General features: G+C 39.6%; 1 pseudogene; it reads left to right on the top strand.

Annotated features, from left to right (window-relative positions):
• LOC107702594 (collagen alpha-1(XXVIII) chain-like) overlaps nucleotides 1-7,050 on the top strand; it is a 25,507-nt pseudogene that overhangs the window by 16,903 nt on the left and 1,554 nt on the right.

Genomic DNA, 7,050 nt, shown 5'->3' with positions numbered 1-7,050 from the left:
TAGGAGAACCGGGACCAAAAGTATGTACAATTTTAATGTCCTTACAAACTAATATTATCAAATATTATCTTTTTTTTCTTCATATTTTCAATATACAGTATTGAGTATATAGCATCAACATGTTTTGTGTAATAGCTATATATTGATTTAATGATTTTAGGGAGAACCAGGCCCAGACGGAGCACCTGGTATTCCTGGTATCCCAGGAGAAGATGGATCCGTGGGTCCAAAGGTAGGAGACAACATCCTGAGTCACAAGTTTCTTGTAATATGATTACCATTTCATTTAAAATGTAAACAATGGATCAGCATTAAAAAATGAATGAATATCATATGAAGTCATATTAAGTTATAAGGTGTGATTTAAATGTCTACATATTTCTGGCCACTGTGACTATAACTCTTTCTTATATTTTTATGATTGCAAAATATAGGAAAGCATCTAATAAGGCTGTGGGATTTCACCACAACATGCACTGAATTCCTGTTAAAATGTGTTTACTCACCCAGGCATCTCTGTCTTTTCTTCATTATGTTAGGGTGAGATGGGTTTACCTGGTGTTCGAGGTCCAGAGGGCTCATCTGGGAAAGGGATTCCCGGTGAGAAGGTACAATGATGCTCTGACAGGTTTTTCTTAGTTACCACAACTGTATAGATCAAGTTAAAATTAAGTTGTGAATGCAGCTCTTATGGCCAAACAGTGATTCACAGTATTCACTCATTGACAGAGTCACACATGTAAATGGCCATGTCCAGAAACCGATATTTGCTCTTTTTGGGTGACAGTGAGAGTATATTTCCCGCCATTTAATGTGTGCTTTACATTACAGTAAAAACGCTAACATTTACTCATTCAATGTAGTATTTATTTATTTATTTAATTCATTCATGTATTTATTTTGAAATAAATTAAACTGATCAAAAGTGACAGTAAAGACATTTATAATAATTTATAATGTTACAAAAGAATGCATTTTCAAATAAATTCTGTGGAACTGTTTTCAAAATTGATAATAAAAAAGTATCTTGAGCACTAAATCAGCAAATTAGAATAATTTCTGAAGGATCATGTGACACTGAAGACAGGAAAATTTGCTGCTGAAAAATTAGCGTTGCTATCATAGGAATAAATTACATTTTAAAATATATTCACATGGAAAACAGATCTTTTAAATTTCTAATTTAAAATATCACTGTGTTTTTCTGTATTTTTTTTTCAAATAAATCCAGCTTTGGAAAGCATAAAATACATCTTTCAAAACCATTAAAAAAATGAAAGACTGTAATAATATTTTTTACATAATTTTATATTTTCCTTACAATCATCAATGTGGTAGTATTTGTGGTACTGCATGTCATTCATGCTGGGTTTTTTTTTTATTAACAAACATAGTATTACAGTGATTTTTTTTTACTGTTATAGTATTAAGCATTAAATGCAAATCACCACTGAGAATGAGAAATGCAATTACTTATTCTAATATTTGATTTGGGGGTCAAATGTTTTCATGAGGCTTGTTTTTCAAAATAAGTTTATCTATGATGAAAAAGCTGAATAATATCTTAAATACTGTCTCACCTGAATGTCCTGAAGTGGAAAATGTCACTGTAAATTCTGTTTGTGAATCTGTCCACAGGGGGACCGAGGGGACAGAGGACCAAGGGGTCTGTCAGGAAGTGCTGGAGCAGCAGGACCCCCAGGGGCCAAGGTGGGTGAGACAGTGACAGAGCTTAAACACAGACAATCTGGTTTTTGCTTTGGGAATGTGGAGGTTAAAGTCCAGGTCATTGTGTTTAGAGGTTTTGAATGTCAGATGACTTTTAAGGAGTTCATAAAAGGTCTTTAGGGTTTGGTTGTACGCTTTTATGGCTGCTCATAAACAGTCCTTTAACAGACATGCTGGGTTGTGAGAATAGTCAGCCATAAAACCCATAAACTCATAAAAGACATAGAAAATCCAAAATATATTCCCTGGTCTCTGATCTATCACTGTCCACGGTGTCGTATATACAGTATAAACATGTTTTAAAAAACTGGTAATAACAGATTTTCTTTCATGCATGGGGAGAACCAGGAAGTTTAGGTATGATGGGCTTACCTGGACCTCTGGGTCGAAGATTACCTGGTTCAAAGGTGTGTATATGTCTCACTAGGTGCAAATAGTGATAGATGCTATTCACACAAAGTAGAAAAAGAAGTTATATTTGTACCAAAAGTAAATATCTGAGCATTGGTGGGTGAAGCTAGTGAAAATAGCCTTTGCCAAAATGGCTGGCTATTTGCATTCTAACCTAATGTTATACATTACTGTATTGTTCATATGTATATATCATTGGGTTGGGTGCATGTTTTTTGTTAGGGTGAGCCAGGACCTGCAGGCCCCCCGGGTCCTGTTGGATAGCCAGGTGTCGGGACTACAGGCCCTAAGGTTATAGCATCAAAGACATTAGTATATGGTTTAATGGGAGTCTTGCCCTAATAAAATCTATGTTGGCATGTTTCAGGGTGACAGAGGAAATCCAGGACCAGTGGGGCCACAAGGAATGAAGGGGGAGGCTTACCCCGGACCACAGGTGTGTAAAGGAGACAAAGACTTTGATAAAAACAACCCCCGAAAACAAAACAAGCCATATCTATACATACGTTATATTCTCAGGGGCTTCCAGGGTTGCCCGGGCCACCAGGTGAAGCTGGACCTGAAGGACAAGGAATTCCTGGATTTGTCAGGAATTGATAATTTGTCATTATGCAGTTCACAATAAATGATTACGCTGTCTTTCAGAAAGTCAGTGAAGTCTAGTCTAGAATTTCGGCTAAAGTGGTGTTGTTGTTGTTTTCAGGGAGACCGGGGCTCACCTGGAGCGACCGGCCCTTCAGGGCCGCCAGGAATTGGACTGATGGCACCAAAGGTTCAATAACACTTCTAAAAATAAAATGTGCATTGGCTCAGAAAATACTCAACATTGATTAATTGTAACGAATCAATCCATAAAAGACGTGGAAAACATGAACATGACAAAACCCAAACACCACATTACATTTCCCCCCCTCTAAGGGTGGCTCCAGCCGCCCAAACAAAACCCAAAAAGTCCAGGAGGGTGGTGGAGTGGCAGATCGGGCAGCCATGGCGGTGCAGAGACATGGACAGACCACTTGCCTGAGACAGCACAAGTAGAGAGTTCTTGAATGGCCTCCATGGCTGTGACAGGGCAAGACAGTGAGTTCATGAACGGCCTCCATGGCTGTGACAGGGCAGACTGTGAGTTCATGAACGGCCTCCTTGGCCATGACAGGACAGACAGGGAGTTCATGAAGACACATGACTAAGACAACCAATCAGAACATGACACAATGAACAGAGGAACCAATGGCATGAATACATGAGGGCAGGGGAGGCATGACACAAAGAGCAGGAATCAAACTACAAAATAAAAGACATGGAAAACATGAACATGACAAAACCCAAACACCACATTACATTAATGCATATTTTTATAGGGTGCAGTTGGCCAGACTGGTGCTCCTGGTCTTCCAGGACTTTCAGGAGAGGGAATTCAGGGTCCCAAGGTAAGGACCCATACTATAGCTCTATCAGCTTGGACAACAAGCAAAACACTTTACCATACAGAATTTTAGACCTCTAACTAAACATTTCATCATCACAGGGAGATCCTGGGTTTCAAGGGTCCCCTGGCCCTAGAGGGCCTCCAGGTGATGGACTCTCAGGAGAGAAGGTACTAGATTGGCAAACACTGACCAATTGTATTACATGTCAGTACAGTTAATACTATGTTTCTTTTCAAATGCAATGAAGAATTACCAAAGTCTGATGGTTTCAGGGTGACAGGGGCCTAGTAGGGGAACGTGGGAGAAAAGGAGAGAGAGGAGAACATGGAATGCCTGGACAAACAGGAGTCAAGGTAATATCCAATTACCAGTTAGCCAAGGTTCACATTCAGTTCCAGTCGATGTATGCATGGTTTACAGTGTTGTAGTCGAGATCGGCTCATTTGAGTCTGAGTCCAGGCTGAGACCTGTGTAGGTTGAGTCCAAGTCAAGGCTATGACCAGAATAGGGTAGAGTCCAAGTCCAGACAAAGACCTAAAGATGGTCTGATGGTCAAAATTTGGCGAACAACAATAAACATGACCACACCATTACACTAATGGAACTGCAACAGATTGTAGGCCACCTTTAATTCAGTATTTACCTAATCCTGAGATTTCAGGATAATGTAGATTATACCTTGAAAAATGCCTCTGTTAATACTAAAATTAAACTTAAATTATAGGGAAAACCAGGAGAGAAGGGAGAGCCCGGCCTATCTGTGAGTCAAAATGTTTTTCTTCAAACTTTTTATTTTATTTATTTTTTTTAGAACACTGACTTCTATTGTACAAATAACATACATTGAACTTGATCCCACAGCGAGACAAGGTGATCAGAATAATCCGGGAAATATGTGGTATATAACCATCCCTGTTATTCACACAAAAAAACTATACTGTATATAGGTCCTGTATTAGGTGGAGTCACTTACTTTTTGTGCATTTTCTCTCAGGATGTGGTCTGAAATGCAGGACGAGTCCTCTGGAGCTGGTCTTTATCATCGACAGCTCAGAGAGTATAGGTCCAGAGAACTTTGAGTTGGTGAAGGATTTCGTGAATGCTCTGATCGATCGCATGTCCATGAGCCATGAAGCCACACGTGTTGGGGTGGTGCTCTTCAGTCACGTGGACATGGTGGTGACCAGTCTACAACAGCTGTCTGACCAGGCAAGTGTCAAAGCTGCCGTGTGCATGATGCCGTACCTGGGCGAGGGCACCTTCACGGGCAGCGCTATCCACCGGGCCACTCAGCTGTTCCGAGCAGCACGGCCCGGAGTAAGAAAGGTTGCGGTCGTGCTGACAGACGGTCTGGCCGACAAGCAGGATGCAGTGAGGCTGAAAGATGTTGCGGAAGAGGCTCACAATGCTGGGATTGAAATCTCCGTGGTTGGCATCATGAACCGCAATGACGCTTAAGAATGAGATGAACATTTTGGCATTTGATCCTGATGAAGATTATGTCTACTTGATTGATGACTTCATGAGACTGCACAGTATGTACGCCTGTATTTCTTTTAAATATGATGTAATTGGCTAAATATTTTTAGCTAACTTACTGTGAATTTTCAGCACTGCAGAGTAAACTGCTGAGTCTGTGAGAGTGATGATGGAACGCTCTTCAGTCTGAACGGCAAAACATTCCCTCCATTTGGGCCTGAGCCAGTTCCAGACAGAACTGAGGCTCCCACCAGGAATTATTTCATCACAGAGGGCAAAGAGGTCATATTTTTCATACTTCTATCTACTGTAGCAAATAAATACACTATATAAACTCATAAGCAAAATAAACTCAAATATAAACTTTTCAGTGAAATTTAAAATGGTACGGAGCCCCATCCATGACATGCAGAAGAAAAAAAACATATTGTGACCATGAATTAAGCATTTGTGGATTTTCTGTGACTTATTAATTCATTCCCTCATCCTAGCGAGTGAAAGTTACTTTTAAAAGTAATGCATTACAATATTGTGTTACTCCATAAAAAGTAACTAAATGCGTTAGTTACTTTTTTATGGAAAGTAATGCATTACATTACTTTTGCATTACTTTTTGTCACATTGGCTGGGCTTGCTTATTTGTTTTTTATTAACAAAAAAAACAAAAGTGAAATTAATAAGTCCCAGGCTGAAGGAAATGCCTTTGCTTCTGACAGGAGAGGTGCCAGTGAATAAATGGGAAAACAAAGTAACTTGTGTTGCTTATTTGAAAAAGAAACTCAGATATTTAATTATTTCATAAATGTAAAAGTAATGTATTACTTTACTAGTTACTTAAAAAAAGTAATCTGATTATGTAACTTGCGTCACTTGTAATGCGTTATCCCCAACGCCGATCTTCAGTATATTGTGTTCTCTAGGGCTGCCCTCGACAGGATTTTTCTGGTCGACTAGTAGTCATTCATTTTAAGCATTAGTCGAGTAATCACACGTTTATTAATAAACCATTTAAATCATTATTATGAGCCTTTAATTGCCTATATAGCCAAGTGCTCAAGCACACGCATAAAGCTTGCCACAGCGCACCGGCAGAAGTAATGATTATGAATGTGTGAGGGAAAAACAGTAAGGAGACTGCATTAACATTTTAATAATTTGATACACTAGTGCTTTCTTTGTTTTCAGATTAAGAAGTTGGCGACACTGACTCGTCATCTCCGCAGTAGTGGATGTGCATGCATATTTCATACGGATTACACAATCTGAGAATATTTGTTTTCCATTTGAATTGGTTCATTTGAAAGTAGACATTTCACTCTGTATAGATATATTTTTAATGTCTGTAAGGCAAAGATATAGGCTACACAGAGTTTTGTGCTCAAGTTCACAGAGACCGAGACAGCAGAAAGCATATCATGTTTGCTTTTATTATTTTACAAAAGCGCGTTTTGTTGTCATTGTGAGTGCACACAAATAAACGTCGAGTCTTTACAGATTTGAAAGATAAGTATTACTCTTATCTGTATGACCAAAATGACTATTTTAGGAGAAAGTGAGCGCACCGGCGACCATCTGTCCTGTAGTGAGCTCGCTATGTTCAGCTTCCACTCCGCACAGACACTTGAACAGCGCACATTTCTCTAGGTTAACATTAGATTGAGTGGCCATGTAAAGGTGCTACTACTTACATATTTCAGATGATAAGCCATATTTGAGGTCGAGGAATGATAGGCGAGCGTTTGGATGTACTGCCCGATGTACTGTATTAGGCCCCGTCCACACGGAGACGCGTTTAGCTGTATACGCATACATTTTGTATCGTATAGGCGTTTCGTCCACACGGATCCGGCGTTTTGGGAGAGTGAAACCGATATTTTTTTAAACCGGGTCCCAGAGTGGATAAATCTGAAAACGCCACCCTTGCATTTTCGTGTGGACAGCGAATCCGTATATTTTCTGAAACGATGACGTCATCAGCCCACGTCTCGCCCCTAGTCAGACA

This window comes from Sinocyclocheilus anshuiensis, unplaced genomic scaffold (assembly GCF_001515605.1).
Source record: "Sinocyclocheilus anshuiensis isolate Anshui unplaced genomic scaffold, SAMN03320099.WGS_v1.1 scaffold1142, whole genome shotgun sequence".
In the NCBI taxonomy this organism is placed as follows: domain Eukaryota; kingdom Metazoa; phylum Chordata; class Actinopteri; order Cypriniformes; family Cyprinidae; genus Sinocyclocheilus; species Sinocyclocheilus anshuiensis.
The sequence above is the reverse complement of the archived record's forward strand: the minus strand, read 5'-3'. Positions and strand labels throughout refer to the sequence as shown.